We start from the raw sequence: 15450 nt of genomic DNA, 5'->3' as shown, positions 1-15450 counted from the left end.
TTCAGAGATTAATTCTTTTCCTTATTTTTCCCCCGTCAGAATTTAATACAGAAAATACAGCATGTGAGCTGTTTCAGCTGTCTCTTGTAAAATAAGGAAATTAACGAGAAAATGAACGTTCAGCCATTACGTAACAACCAAGAAATAGCATAAAATAGAGAGGACAGCTTAGAAAGGAATTTGACGTTAAAATATCCACATCGAGCTTCTCGGCATCAAGCTCGGCATCCATGGCAGAGGTAGTATTGGGAGAAGAAACAGTGTTCTTGCGTCAAAGATCATCAGACCTTGCTCACATCTCATATATAACAACCAGATGAGATTAACAGCAGCTGTAGTAATGTTAGTAACGCTAGAATGGTTGGACCAGCGGGTGTGTTCAATCCTGCTCGAGCAACGTACTTCACACAAATAAATAATAGCAGGATGAGTTAGCATCATCCACGCCATCATAATCATCAATCTCTCCGCCATCATCGTTGCAAACATCAGCAATATTGATGGTAGTACAAGTAGTAGTAGTAGTAGTAGTAGCAGTAGCTGATTTTGATAGAAATGCTATCTCCATTCCATTCCTCTTTCGTAATGTATAAACTTTACACGATAATATCACAAAATGTATTACACATTTATATTCATATTTGTCATCGAAAAAGTATCGATTCTGTTTCTTTTCGAACAGTGAGCACACAAAAATATACACATGCAAATTTACATATGTGTAGTGTATGTTGATATATGGATAGATATCATATATATATATTTATGTATGTGTACGCATATGTATATACATATATATATATATTTATGTATGTGTACTCATATTTATATATATATATATATATATATATATATAATAGGTACACACACATATCCAGGTACATAAACGCTCATGTGAGTTATATCAGGTGTACTACAAACAAGGGAGACATGGAAATGAGATTTAGATTCGTATTGTATTGATTTATTACAAGCTAAAGGGTAGAATTAGTTGTAGCGAAGAACTTCATGCTGAGATATAATATCTGTAAAAGCGACTGATATAAAGTAAAAACATTTGGTACTATAGAATGTCCTATCATCTGACAATCTACTCCAAAACTGAGAACGAGATACTATATTATGGCTCAGTGAAGTTTCCTCCTTTCATTAAACCAGCTTTCGTATATGTGTGTGTGTGTGTGTGTGTGTGTGTGTGTGTGTGTGATCGTTTGTTTACTGAAAAAAAAACGATGAATAAGCAAACATTTAGCATGTTTAGGGTTTCGTATTTACATATATATAATATTACTGTAATGAATATATATATATATATATATATATATATATATATATATTTCTCTCGCCTCTGGATTTCTTTTTCATCTTCTATTTTCTCGCCTAGTATCTTTTATCCTACATTTCTATATCCTTTCAAAATATCTCGCATTACAATTCGTTGTGGCCTCACGGCCCTTAATGTTTGTCTTTGTCAACTCATCTGTTTACTCTGTACGTCCACTTTGGTGTCGTTTGTTCCTTCGAAGCCCTAACGTTCCGTAAATTTTGTTTTAATAATTTCTGAAAGTTGCTGTCTTATGAAGTTTTTCTGTCTTGTTGTTGAAAGCCCGAAACAGGTAGTAATAAACAGTGGGCAACTGAGGAAGAGTTAGATTTCGTTTCGTATTTTATCCTCAACTTATCTCTCCTGTTTTTACGTATATTTCACTCGCTGGAGATGCGCTGTAACTAGTGTTTATTTTTAATTAATTAATCATATATATAATGACCCGTTTACAATAAACACTAATAGATAAACGATATATTCGACAAAAGTAGATGAGTTTAAATTCAGAATAAATCAGCTATTTCAATATGCCTTATGTTTACTAAAATCATTCGCAAATGAATTAAATGTATTTTAATATTTTCACAATCAACTTCTTAATATTAATTCATTTCCGGCCCTTTTCATGTTAGATGGCATCCTCAATGCTAATTAATTTAGTTTCTTTATTTCCGGTTTCATTGTAATTAATTATTTTCTCATTTGAAGCAATGAGAATGTTATATCGCCCACTTAAATATATGTCCCATAGTTTAATAATGGTACACAGCAAATATATTTCGTGTGCAAATAAACCTCATCTGTATCTAACGATCAAATGTTGCTGAAGCCATTATGGGTGTCATAGTTTTCAGTCTTTTATTCATCTTGTATTATTCTACATCACATTGTAAGCATTTCTTTTTTTCTTAGAATAAATCAACAAAAATTCAAATTTGGCAATACTCATGCGTCTTAATCGTAGTTTTGTTCCCAAAATACATTTCAGCGGAGGATCATCGACCTACACATTTATAAATGTGGTGCCGATTTTTATAGTTTTTTCTAAAACGACGCTTCGTACAACAGATGTAAAATAAAAAAAATAATAATTAATCATCTGGATTATTGCTCTCGATTATTCTATAAGCACGAAAACCTCCTTTTTTACTAATGTCATGAATTATTGATGTAAACAATAAACAGTAAATGTAAAACAAACAAAAAAGAATAATATTTCGTTGCTTGGGGCAAAGCTACTAGCGATGTACATATAATATCATACATAATAGGATAACTGTATTTTTTTCCCTCACAGTACATTATGAATACTAAGCAGACATTTTTTCGAGCGTTACTATAAATAAACATTCAAAATGTGACATTTCGTTAAAAGATATATTCAAATTTGTGTTATTTTATATCTTCAAGTATAAATAATAATGTAATATAAATACTGATGATGATGAACAATACTATTATTTTTTCTTCTTTTCATATTATTATTATTATTATTATTATTATTATTATTATTATTATTATTATTATTATTATTGCTGCTGTTGTTTTGTTCTTGTTATGAAAATGACTTTAAAGATTTTTCTTATTCTTTTGCAGGTAAGTACACTGTTTTATTGTGGCCAGGGGTAGATGTAAGTAATTATAGAGACGTCCTAGAGATATAATGTTTCACCGCTATGACGTGAGTTATTTTTATTTTCATTGAAGCACCACTATGCGTTTCTTTTTCTTTTTTGCTTTTGCAGAACAAATATGAGAAAAATTATTCCTGTCTTTCATTTATTTACACATTACTATCAATTGGTATTTCTCGCTCCCCTTCCTGTCTCCCCTTCACTCAATCATTCCTTCTTTCTCTCTCTTTCTCCTTTTCGCTCTATCTCTCTGCCTGCCATATACATATATGCACACACTCATAAGTATATATTTATACAAACAGACACAGATATATAAGTGCATGTGAGGGTGTCTCTGTATGCGTGTGTATATGAATCACTGAAGTTGCTTCAATTTCTAAGTCTCAGATTAAGCATAAAGTATTTGTATATACTCCGTCTATCTAGTTCTATCTATTTGTGCCTTTGTGTTTGTATGCCTGTCTATGTATGTATGTATGTATCTATATATCTATCCATCTATCTCTCTATATGTATGTATGTATTTCTATCTATCTCTCTATCTGTATGTATGTATTTCTATCTATTTATCTGTCTGTCTATTTGTTTGTGTATCTCTCTCTCTTTTTATCTCTATGTATGTATGCATGTATGTATCTATCTATCTATCTATCCACGTCTATCTCTCTGACTGTTTGTCTATTTTTTGTCCATTTATTTCTTTATCTATCTATCTATCTATCTATCTATCCGTCTCTCTATCTATCTGTCTGTCTGTCTATTTTTATATCTATCTATCCGTCTCTCTGTCTGTCTGTCTATTGTTTATATCTATCTATCCGTCTCTCTTTCTGTCTGTCTGTCTGTCTATTTTTTTATATCTATCTATCCGTCTCTCTCTCTGTCTGTCTATATATCTATCTATCTGTCTGTCCGTCTACTTGTTTGTCCATCTATACTTACGTAAACTCTTACCCGCTCGCAAATGCAGAAGTGGGATATAATTAGATATATGTCTATATAAAAATTGCTCTGTATCTACCTAAAAGTTGATTCATGCTTATTAGAAGCAGTTACTAAGCACATTCAAAAATATCCACTCTCACATAATATTCCATGACTATAAATATTTGTGCACATGATGGTTTCAATTAAGGATGAAAGATTTTGGAGACGCCAATTTTGAGTAGACTTCATTGTTGTTTTTGAAGTAAACCAAATTACAACCAGCATGATTGAAGCACGCTAAGGAAAGTCGTATCCACATTCTGGATTCATGCGTGAAACTGTGGTATGGAACTATCTAAAAGTATACAATTTATTATATCACCGACAAAATTTTCTGCCAAGCAAATTTGGCATTTCAGAATTTTAGATACGATTTCTGATGCTTGCAAAATAACGATAAATCTTGCACATAGGACATGTACATACATCTATACATGTATATGTGTACACGATTTGGGTTTTTTAAGAAACTAGAGAGATAGTCGAGCATACGCTTTGAATTATATACTTTGCATATAATGTGTTCTTTGAGATTGTGGTGAAGGTGATGGAGAAAAAGATCGATACACCTGTTCAGGTGCTATTTGTTTATATATCTATATCTGCAGTTGGTAAGTTAGTCGATCTGAGTCAGACACTTCTGTAAAGTTGATACATGACGGCATATGCGTATATTGGTAACTTTTATATTGCTAAGCACAATGACAATTATTTTCAAACATTTATGGAAGAAAATTTATTGAGATTTGACATGTCAGGCCACAACCATGATAGAAGTGTTGTTCTCTATCACTCTCACCTTGAGAAGAATCTTGCAGAACCTACGCTACTGAAGCTGTGAATATGCTGGCAGCATGATGAATTAGAACACATATCATGCTGGTGGAACTGCATGTAACGTTCAGCAGTTTCAGCTATCCTTTTTTAAAATCACAATCTCGATTATGATGTCGAGCAAGGATAAAATCAGAGGAAGATGCATTTAATTTTTCTTTGTTGTATGGCTGTGAACTGTAGACATATTGTAGATATTTAACCAATGTGTCATCGACAAATTTTGCTTTTGGACACAAAGTGTGAAGATTTTTGTGTTGTAATACCGAAATTTTCATGCAGCGCAGACATCACTGGTAAGATGTACACCTCATGAAGCAAGTTTCAAATACGAACAATGCTTAATGTGTCACTATACAACAATTAAGCTTTATATTTCTCAATTCATCGTCTGCATTCACTACGAGGACTCGTCATGACGCTTTATTTTCAAGGTCATTAGCATTAACAGCAATAATTTAACGAATATGCTATGATTCTCTTCCATATATGAAAACACACCTTAGTACTGAAGGATGCAGTTTAATTTACTGTTGAATTACCAAACCCTGGGAGTGCCACATATTTCATGGCATAAACTTTGCTCCCTCACCTATTAAATCTTTAATAGACGAATGAATCTATTAAGTTCACTATCGAGAATCACATCAGCTTCAACGAATGTTCGACATGTAAATGTGTAGACGCTAATATGTTTGTTCGGTTTAAGTCGAAGTTGACTGAGGCTTCAAATTTTCACCAAAGATGATTAGCAACTGCTGATCTACTAGAGACATTGGTGCAAATTCAATTTTACTGAGAAACGATGTAATAAGTCATATAATAGATTATCATTATATACACTGTTAATATATATATATATATATATATATATATATATATATATATATATATATATATATATATGTATCTACCTATGTATGTATGTATGTGTATATATATATATATATATATATACATAAATAGGTAGATACATATATATATATATATATATATACATATATAGGTAGATACATATATATATATATATATATATATATATATATATATATATATATATATACATATATAGGTAGATACATATATATATATATATATATATATATATATATATATACATATATAGGTAGATACATATATATATATATATATATATATATATATATACATATATAGGTAGATACATATATATATATATATATATATATATATACATATATAGGTAGATATATATATATATATATATATATATACATATATAGGTAGATACATATATATATATATATACACATACATATAAAGGTATATATATATATATATATATATATATATATATATATATAAAGTACATACGTAGGCGTTTGTTTGTGTAGTATGTGTGTAAGCGTATTCGTACGTGTGTGCAGGATTTTCATATGTGTGTGTATGTGTTTGTGTGCGCGCCCGTATACTCATTTCGATTCTTCTTTCCAAAACGTATTTACTTGTAAAAAGATAATCATAGAGATAGGTATATAGACATTTCAGCAGGAAAAAGTCATTTTCTGAGAAAATTAAGGTTCTTTATAAGCTAGCGAATATTTATTATATTTCATACGGACATAATTAGTTTTCCAGTAAAGTGTAACGTGATTTTCTTTTATTCCTTGCCTATTTTATTGTTTCTCATTAGTAGTATCTCGTACTTAATTATAATCTTTCGTTTACTGATTTTCAAATCACTGAATGCGATATGAAGAAAAGACAAAATTGTAATAGAAGCTAAGACATATGTTAATTAGGACGTAATTACCAAGGTTTCAGCACATACACAAACAGAAACGCACACTATCTCTTTCTTTCTCTCTCTCTTACACACCATCTCTCTCACACACACACATACATAATGAGATATCTTAATTTTCCTTGCCGCCAGAAATTAACTCCTTTTCTCTAATGTTTAACTGATTAGGATTCCTATACAAGCTGTATGTCCGTCTGTAGCTGTCTAGAATTATATGATGAGCGATAGAATTCTTGCTGGAAAAACAACAACTTTCTTCCTGAAATTAAGTGTTGTTCGTTTGTTTTCACTGATAAATGAAAATATGCATCCGGGCGTAAAATCATCCAGATGCTATATTATTTCATGTTTCATTGAAGGTTAACACAGGTTCATGTAACACAAATTCTAATGACTATATCATACATTGAAGGATATTCTTAATTAAGTACACATTCTATAATGTTTGACTTGTCTATTTTTACCATTGCTGGTGCAAATTCAATATTAAGATCGTTTAAATACAAACATATATTTTAGCAACATATTATTATCTTATTTTGTAATGTTTTTAAAATGTGGAAGCTGGATATTTCTATGAAGATCATTTATTATCTGCGGCGCCAACTTTGTGTTTTCCGCATAATTTTAACGTAGTTTTACATGTTATTTCCAATGTTTACTTATTTTACTTCGGTTTTCTTTGATGAGTACTCTACATGCTATTTCACTTTTAGAGGAATCCGCAAAGTGAAACTGTGCCGTTTGACAAAGAGGTAAAAGACATATTCCATGGCTCTAGCTTTCCTTTAGTTACACGCCTGCTCAACTGAATTTTGAAGCATAATATTGACGTAACTCTGTGTTACACGTAGTGAAATCTAGCTCTGCCCTCAAAAATATTTCGTGTAATGCACACAAACGGACTCACGAACGTCTGTTTACGCATACATATATCGCTAACCACTACACACTTTTTTCTCTCCTTTTTTCTCCTTGTTTTTTTCTGTGTTCCTTTCTGTGGAAGACCGTAGGATAGAAACGTTAAAGACTTTTTCACATCCCGAGCGTTATACTAATACATCTACTTGTTTTCTACACCACCTGTCTTCGTCTGTTGTTTGTTTGTTTTTGTGCAATCTCTCTATAAACATCCATACATTAGCATGTACGTAAATGAACTCTGGAGTCTGTCGTGATCTTGATGAGCAAAAAATTATTCTTTTCGTACACAAAAAGGAAGATAGTTACCACGAACAACAAAATATCGAGAGGGATTTTGTAGTTGGTGTAGATTTAGCAACAGATAAAGTGTGGCTTAGTTGCTTGCTGGCTACTGACTTCTAATATTGCTCCTCCTCAGACTGCTCATTCCTTTTGTGTTGTCAGCTGCTGTCCGCCGTCTCTGCTGGTCGACTCCTACAGTGACTGTCAGTGATGTTTTTGCAGCATCACAAAAATCTTTGTTTAGTGTTCACGGCGTACTGAATTTATACTGGTTGATAGGCTAAGAAGCAAACGCAACAAATGTAAAACAATTGCTGGAGTCTATCCGACACAAAGTAGTGTTTAGTTAGATTTTGTAGATCAAATTGGCAATATACTAGCGAATCGTGATATCCCGGGCCATTGCTGGTTTTTTCCGCTAGAAACACATAGATACTTATCAGAATTAATGCTAATTAACATGGAGATCCTTCACCATATATTGCAAACCAAACAGCGTCACTTCAACTCAAGGTCACTTGATCTTGTGGTTGCTTGAACTTGATATCACTTGGTTTTCAGGTCACTTGATTTTGAGGGAATTTTTTTACCTTCATGTCAGTTAACCTTGTAGATATAAATAGAAAACCAAAACAGAACAAAAACCTAATTGTCCTAAGCATGCAACACCCTGTTTGATAATAACCAGTTTGATGATAATAGGTCCTGTACATTTAGCTATTAGTCCGTACAATCGGTCTTGCTAGGGGACGAACATTAAACACATCAACTTACATTATGTGTGTGTGAAATAAGAAAATAATAGCTTTGAGATGCGTAAAAGAAATCGTGTATAACGGTGGAATTTGGAGTAGACAGAGCTATAAATAAAGCTGTGTAAAAATTGGGGTAAAAGACCTTTGGATAGCAAAAGTCTATACCCCACGCCAGGCCTTCGACTTTTTCCATATAAAGGATTTAAAACGTAATTAAAAACATTATAATAGATAGCTCTACACGCATAAGCGCGCGCGCACACACACACACACATACATATGTATATTGCCTGGCTAGCCGAAACTTCGAAATAAATGCCAACAATATTCATGTTTAAGAATTATTTATCATATATATATATATATATATATATATATATATATATATATACACACACACACAGATAGACGGAGTCGTTCAGAAAGAGTGAGGGATAGATAAAACATTTTGGGTTTACGTTTTATCTTATGATTGTCTGATTTTAACTAACATCCAGCAAACCATTTTCAACATCCATCAGATAGAGCAACGATAATTTTGATGCTAAAGCAACATCGCATATATAATATTTCTTTCAATTTGTTTTCAATATCAGGTCCTTTGAAATTTGTTTTTCTCCTTACTGTTATCGGTTCACGGTGGAGATTTTAATATAATTTATCATCTAACAAGAAAAATAATAAAAATGTATAATACTTCACTTTTATAACTAGCTTTAACAAATCAAATCAGTAATTTCATAAACAAATGCGTAATTCATTTATAATACTAATTAATTTTTACTATTGATCATTAGTCGCTAGTTTGAGCCAATTATACCCATTAGTTCTCTGTCTTTTGAGGTTCTTTCCTTCTTTTCTTTTATCTTGCACTATCCAGTGTTTCTCTCTCCAACTTACCCTGTATATTATGTACACACATACGTATATATGTAAATATATGAATATATATATACATGTAACATATATAATGTATATATATATATATATGTGTGTGTGTGTGTGTGTGTGTGTGTGTGTGTGTGTGTGTGTGTGTGTGTGTGTATGTGTATACAGTATATGCATGTAATATATATATATATAATATAGATAAAATATATATTGTATACATATATATATATACACACAATACATTTGTACATATATATGTATGCATATATATATATGTGTGTGTATGTGTCTTTATTGCTATATACATGTGTATGTGCATGCAGGTATATATTCGGATGTATGTATTCATATATATATATATATATATATATATATATATATATATATATATATATAATGCTTCTAATTAGCGTTTTTCTCTCAATACTTGCGCCTGTTTACAACATTTCGACCTCCCTGATTGTGTGTTATGTACGTATGTATGTATCTATCTACTGCTTCTTTTCTTAACAACAAATTCACATCCTAGTCAAAAGAATTGGAATCCCTTCTACGATATCTTTCCAAAGCGATTTACATAAACATTTCACAAAGCAGGTCGTGATTGGGTTGCGGCGTTTAATTTATTAAAAGCATCGGTGAAATAATTCAAATACGCAGTTATATAGAATATGTTGTCCGATATAAGATTACTGCCTTAGCCATGGATTCTAAAGATTTCGAGTTTCGGGATGGGAAAATAAAACCGGTTCTGATATAAAACCTTTCACTAGATTTGACTTTAGACAGAGGGATGTTTTTCTGAAGAATGGAAATCAAAGCAATGATCTAAATTCCTAGTTTTTACTTCTAAAGTTGTTCGAAGTATGATGGTTTTAATGGTTGTGGAAACATCGTCTTGCAATGAACGTTTCTTTGAAACTAAGACGAAAGCCGTACTTAAAAATCAATACCTCCAACTAATAAGACCCAATTTAAAACGAAATTAAGACGATTAAAACGAATTCGATATCTTTCCTTGTAAGGATCTACAAAATTAGTACCCGAAAACTACTTTTGGCAGTCAGTTAAGAAATAAATAATATAGGAGTGTAGTTTATAACAAGAAGCAGGGTAATTACTTGCAGGGTAATTTTAACAGTAAGCCAGTAAAAACAACGAAACGCCCATCTTGCTTTTCGACATTGATTTCGAATCGACCTGCTAGAGCTACCAGCAATTTTTGCCTCAAATTAAACCCCGAAGTTTGAGAGAAGTAAAAATTATATTGGATAATATAGTTATGAATATAACTGAATGACGGTTAGACATGATTGGAGTTCAAATCTGACCTGAGCTGGAATCTAGAAAATAATTTGAGATACAGAAATGCAGTTCTTGTGTCGTGAATGTGCCTTGCCAGGTAACACTATACAACGCTAGTAATAGGCCACAATGTACACACATACAAGCATACATACATAATACAAACAGACAGATAGATGGAGATATAGATAGATGGATAGATAGATGGATAGATAAACAGAAAAAGATAAAAACGAGGTAGCGAAAAGGCAGAATCGTTAAAGTGACAGACAAGGTCCTTTGAGGTATTTCTCCTTGAATTCAAATTCCGGCTAGTTCAATTTTACTTTAAGAGATTCTGCAAAGTAAAGTACCAGTCAAAAACTGGGGTCAATGTAACAGACTGACAATCCTGCTAAAATGTTTGGCCTTATGCCAAAAATCCATGTTTGTGAGTGTAGATATGTATGTATGTAATTATGTATGTATGTAATTATGTATGTAGGTATGTATGTATATGCATGGTTATATGCATTGGTATTTTTATACGTACAAATTGGCATTATGCGGAAGAAATAATTCTCTATTGTCGTTAACGAGGAATCTTCTCTTTAACGCTCTACGTATATTGATCTTCATAAATTTAGCGAATTGTTATTTGGCCGATTTGTATCATCACATATTCTTACAGGAAATACATTGTTCTTAATGTATATAAATTTTGAGAAGGATTTAAACAGAATACTTCTTTCGTAGTAACGTTTATTTTTCTGCTGTGCAAATTCTCTTTTGGTGTTTGTTGCCACATCAAAGAACTTAAGATCGAAAAAATAGATTGGTGATAAGTTTTCATTACGGCAATACGTATTTCTTTATCATCTATTCAACGCAGTTTTATTTGAAGTCAAGTTCACATTTCGTTACATTACCCAGTAGGTGTTCGTTTGTAGAAATGCAGAAAGCAGAAGCCCGCACAGATACAAACAGAAACGGAGAAAATGTTTACGTTCAGCGTCGGAAAGAAAGAAAAGACAAACATATGCTGTGAAAAGTCATATGAATCTTTCTGAGATTTTTATAAAGAGTTTCTTGTGTTATATTCTAAGAGGGCAAGAGAAATAAGACTTCGTGTAATATCGCTAACATTTTATTATTTTCTAACAGTACCTTAGAATTTAAATGTTACGTAAGAAACTATATATCCACATACATTAAACGATACAAATACAATCCATCGTGTTTATGTACGTTCAAATGATCGTAATAATACACTCAGTAATTGTGAGTAGCAGCGGTTTTATCAGAATCGATGGAAGAATTGGAATCTGCTGCTTATATAGAATCCTCGTTGTCTCGTTTATATATCCAGACGTATAAGTGCATTGAAATATCTACATATAAGACTGGCTAATATACAAGATTAACGTGTTTCCAAATTAATAGAGCAATAAATATTTAGTGGGGATTCTTTCGCAAGCGGAAAACAGAGAAAACCATTTTCAATTCTTCCATTTATTGTCAAAGACCATAGTGCCAATAACTGGAATCACATTAACCTGTAATATACACCATATATATCAGAAAAAAAAAATATATATATGTTCTTCCGATTCATTTCAAAAAGCTCAATTTTATGTTGCTAATTAAAAAAAAAAATTATAAGTATCGAAACGTATTTTGCCTGTGGGTATTATATTTCACGTTGTCATTATTGTTTTCATATTGCATATTAGTAATGTAACACTTGCTCAAACACTGCAGCACTAGTTCCCCTGGACTGTTTCCCTGTAATTATGTTATATTAAATAACAAAAACACAGAGAGGGAAAAAAAAATTACATACTAACAGCAAATTAGTCGCAAATGATGGTAATTCTATGGTCTGACTTAACGTAAAATAGTTGAACAAACCTGTAATAAATTAATCGATAATAAAGTATTCACTAATAACAGGAATTATTTGTTATATAAAACAACGTCAAAAGTAATCTCAATTAAATTGTTAATTAGTTAACATATCATTCTCCTTTTCCAAATTTCATCTCCGCCCCCATAGTCAGCAACACCACCACCACCACCATCACCGCCACCGCTTCTAGAATCTCCTTTTCTTATCACTTCCCCTCATTGTCATTATTATTATTATTATTATTATTATTATTATTATTATTATTATTATTATTATTATCATCATTACATTCATTTTTTTTCTTTTCAGTCATAATCTTCGACATCGTGGGCAAAAAAATCGATCGTCATCGGTACCTAATTCATCATTATTGCGACCCTCCGCATCATCATCCTCTTCCTCATCATCATCATCATCATCATCACCGTTGCTACCTTCACCATTACCACCACCATCATCATCATCATCATTATCATCTTCATCAACATAAACGTCATGACCACCACCACCACCACCACCACCACCACAATCAACATCGTCATCATTTACTTCATTAGACTCAACATCACCAATCATCATCATCATCATCAGCAGCAGCAGCACTTAGTCATAAACTTCATCTTAGTGGAGGGATATTGTCTGACATTGAGATCTTCTTTCTCCTCGTCCTCTTTCTCCTTATCATCATCATCATCATCGTCATCATCACCATCAACATCACCATCATCAACATCATCATCATTATCATCATCAACATCATCATCATTATCATCAGCAGACGCATCAGCAGCACTATCACAGCCATTACTTTACATCTTATTCAAGAAATATTTTCTGACATGAACATTCTCTTTCTCTTCATCGTCGTCTTCCTCCTCCTTATCATCATCATCATCATCATCATAATCATCATCATCATCATCGCCGTTGTCTTCATTATCTTCATCCTCATTATCATCCTCGCCATCGTAATCACCATGACTAATACAACCGTCTTCATCATCATCATCGTTTTTATAAGCATCACCATCAACATCACCAGCATCATCAACATCGTCACCCTCGATATCATCATCATCATCAGCAGTCAATGCCTTCCTCCCCCTCCTCCTCCCCCCTTATCATCATCATCTTCATCGTGAAGCCTCAGCAAGTAATGGAATTAGATAAACTAGAAGAAGAAAAATGAATCGTTATAAATATCGTCATCGTCTTCATCATGTCATGTACAGTGAAAGATGCGGCTTCGTCGCCATCGGCGTTTTCTTCGTCATAAACATTATACTTACGTGTAACAATAATGACATAGAAAATAAAAGCAGAATCGGTCTCCATCATCATCATCATCATCATTATTGTAACCACATACGTCATGGTTATCAAATATCAGCAGCGTTCTATAACAGCAGCGACGAATATTTTTCGCCTATTTATTACACGTCATAATCATCATCATCGTCTTAATCATCTTTATAGGCATAGTCGTGATCCACGTCGTCGTGGCCGTCATCATCATTATCTTTTGTAAACATCACCATCATCACCATCAACACCATTTTCCGTAAACTTCGTACGTTTTTTATATAATTCGATCTTTGTTTCTTCTTAATGTTTTTCTCCCCCGAGTTTCACCCCCTACACATTCTGTAGAATGCCTTTCTGAAGTCCTCTAAAACAGGCCCTTGTTGGCAAATAAAAAAGAAATCTTCAGCCTCAACAATATCCATGCCATCACTGACATCGCCACCATCATCATCATCATCATCACCACCCATCATCACATTTATCACTTTCATCATCATCATTATTTTTATGTTCGCTTTAAAGTATATATATATATATATATATATATATATATATATATATATAAATAAATATACCGTAAATCCTCAAGTATAGTCCGCCCATGAGTATAATACTCAGGGGATTTTTAGGGGGATGTACCTCTGTAAAACCAAAATCTTGTTTATAATACGCACCCCTTCTCTAACTTGGGTCAAAGAGGTCCATATAACATCCTTGGTTTGCAAACTTGAGTCAAGGAGATCTATATAACATCCTTGGTTTGCAAACTTGAGTCAAGGAGTTTTATATAACGTCCTTGGTTTATAAAACTGAGTCAAGGAGATCTATGTAACGTCCTTTATTATTATTGTATATATAACATAATGCAAATGTGTAGCTTTTTTGTGCACTTTGTTTGCAGAAAATAAAGAAATAACAGTAATAACGTCAGTAAAAAATAAATATTAAGTAAATTGACTTTACATATCTATCACTATCAGTTACAAGCCCGGCATCACAAAATGCATCTGAATAAACATTGACGGACAGCAAATAGAGACTCGGACATTGCTTAGAAAATATTTTTCATTTTTAACCTCGTATACAGTACGCACTAGGGATTGTGACCTTTAAATTTCGGGGAAAAATATGCGGATTTACGGTATATAATTTGCAGTTGTTGGGTTACATCCAGCTAACGTGAATGAGCTGCAATGTAAATAAGCCATTCAAAATGCACTCTATAAGAGCGTAGATTTGGAATTATTGTTATCAGTAATAATAATAATAATAATAATAATAACAACAACAAAACTACAAGAAATAAATAATGACGATGTCATCGTCATGCTTTTTGTTTTGACACACATTCGTTACTTGATATTTACTTAAGAGATGACAATGACTAACTAGTTATAGCTTGTTAGTTGCGTAGCTAGTTAGACATCTTTCAGCTTTTTTTTTCTTTTACAGCGGAAGATATACAATACACACACGCATATAGTATAAAATAATATATGTATATATTTACATGATATAATATATAAATATTT

At 32.2% G+C, this 15450-nt stretch overlaps 1 long non-coding RNA gene across 4 annotated transcripts in view; it reads left to right on the top strand.

Annotated features, from left to right (window-relative positions):
* Positions 1-15450, top strand: part of LOC149131495 (uncharacterized) — a 656010-nt gene that overhangs the window by 375421 nt on the left and 265139 nt on the right. The window contains exon 4 of one of the 4 annotated variants that reach the window (XR_016237750.1): positions 12923-12946. The exons of 2 other annotated variants lie outside the window; for them this stretch is intronic. This is a non-coding gene — a long non-coding RNA (uncharacterized LOC149131495). Of the gene's footprint in view, positions 1-2923; positions 5622-12922; positions 12947-15450 lie in introns of those variants that run through there. One more of the 4 variants, XR_016237748.1, reaches the window with a different exon arrangement.

This window comes from Octopus bimaculoides, chromosome 21, assembly GCF_046866305.1.
Source record: "Octopus bimaculoides isolate indiv1 chromosome 21, ASM4686630v1, whole genome shotgun sequence".
Lineage (NCBI taxonomy): Eukaryota > Metazoa > Mollusca > Cephalopoda > Octopoda > Octopodidae > Octopus > Octopus bimaculoides.
The sequence above is the reverse complement of the archived record's forward strand: the minus strand, read 5'-3'. Positions and strand labels throughout refer to the sequence as shown.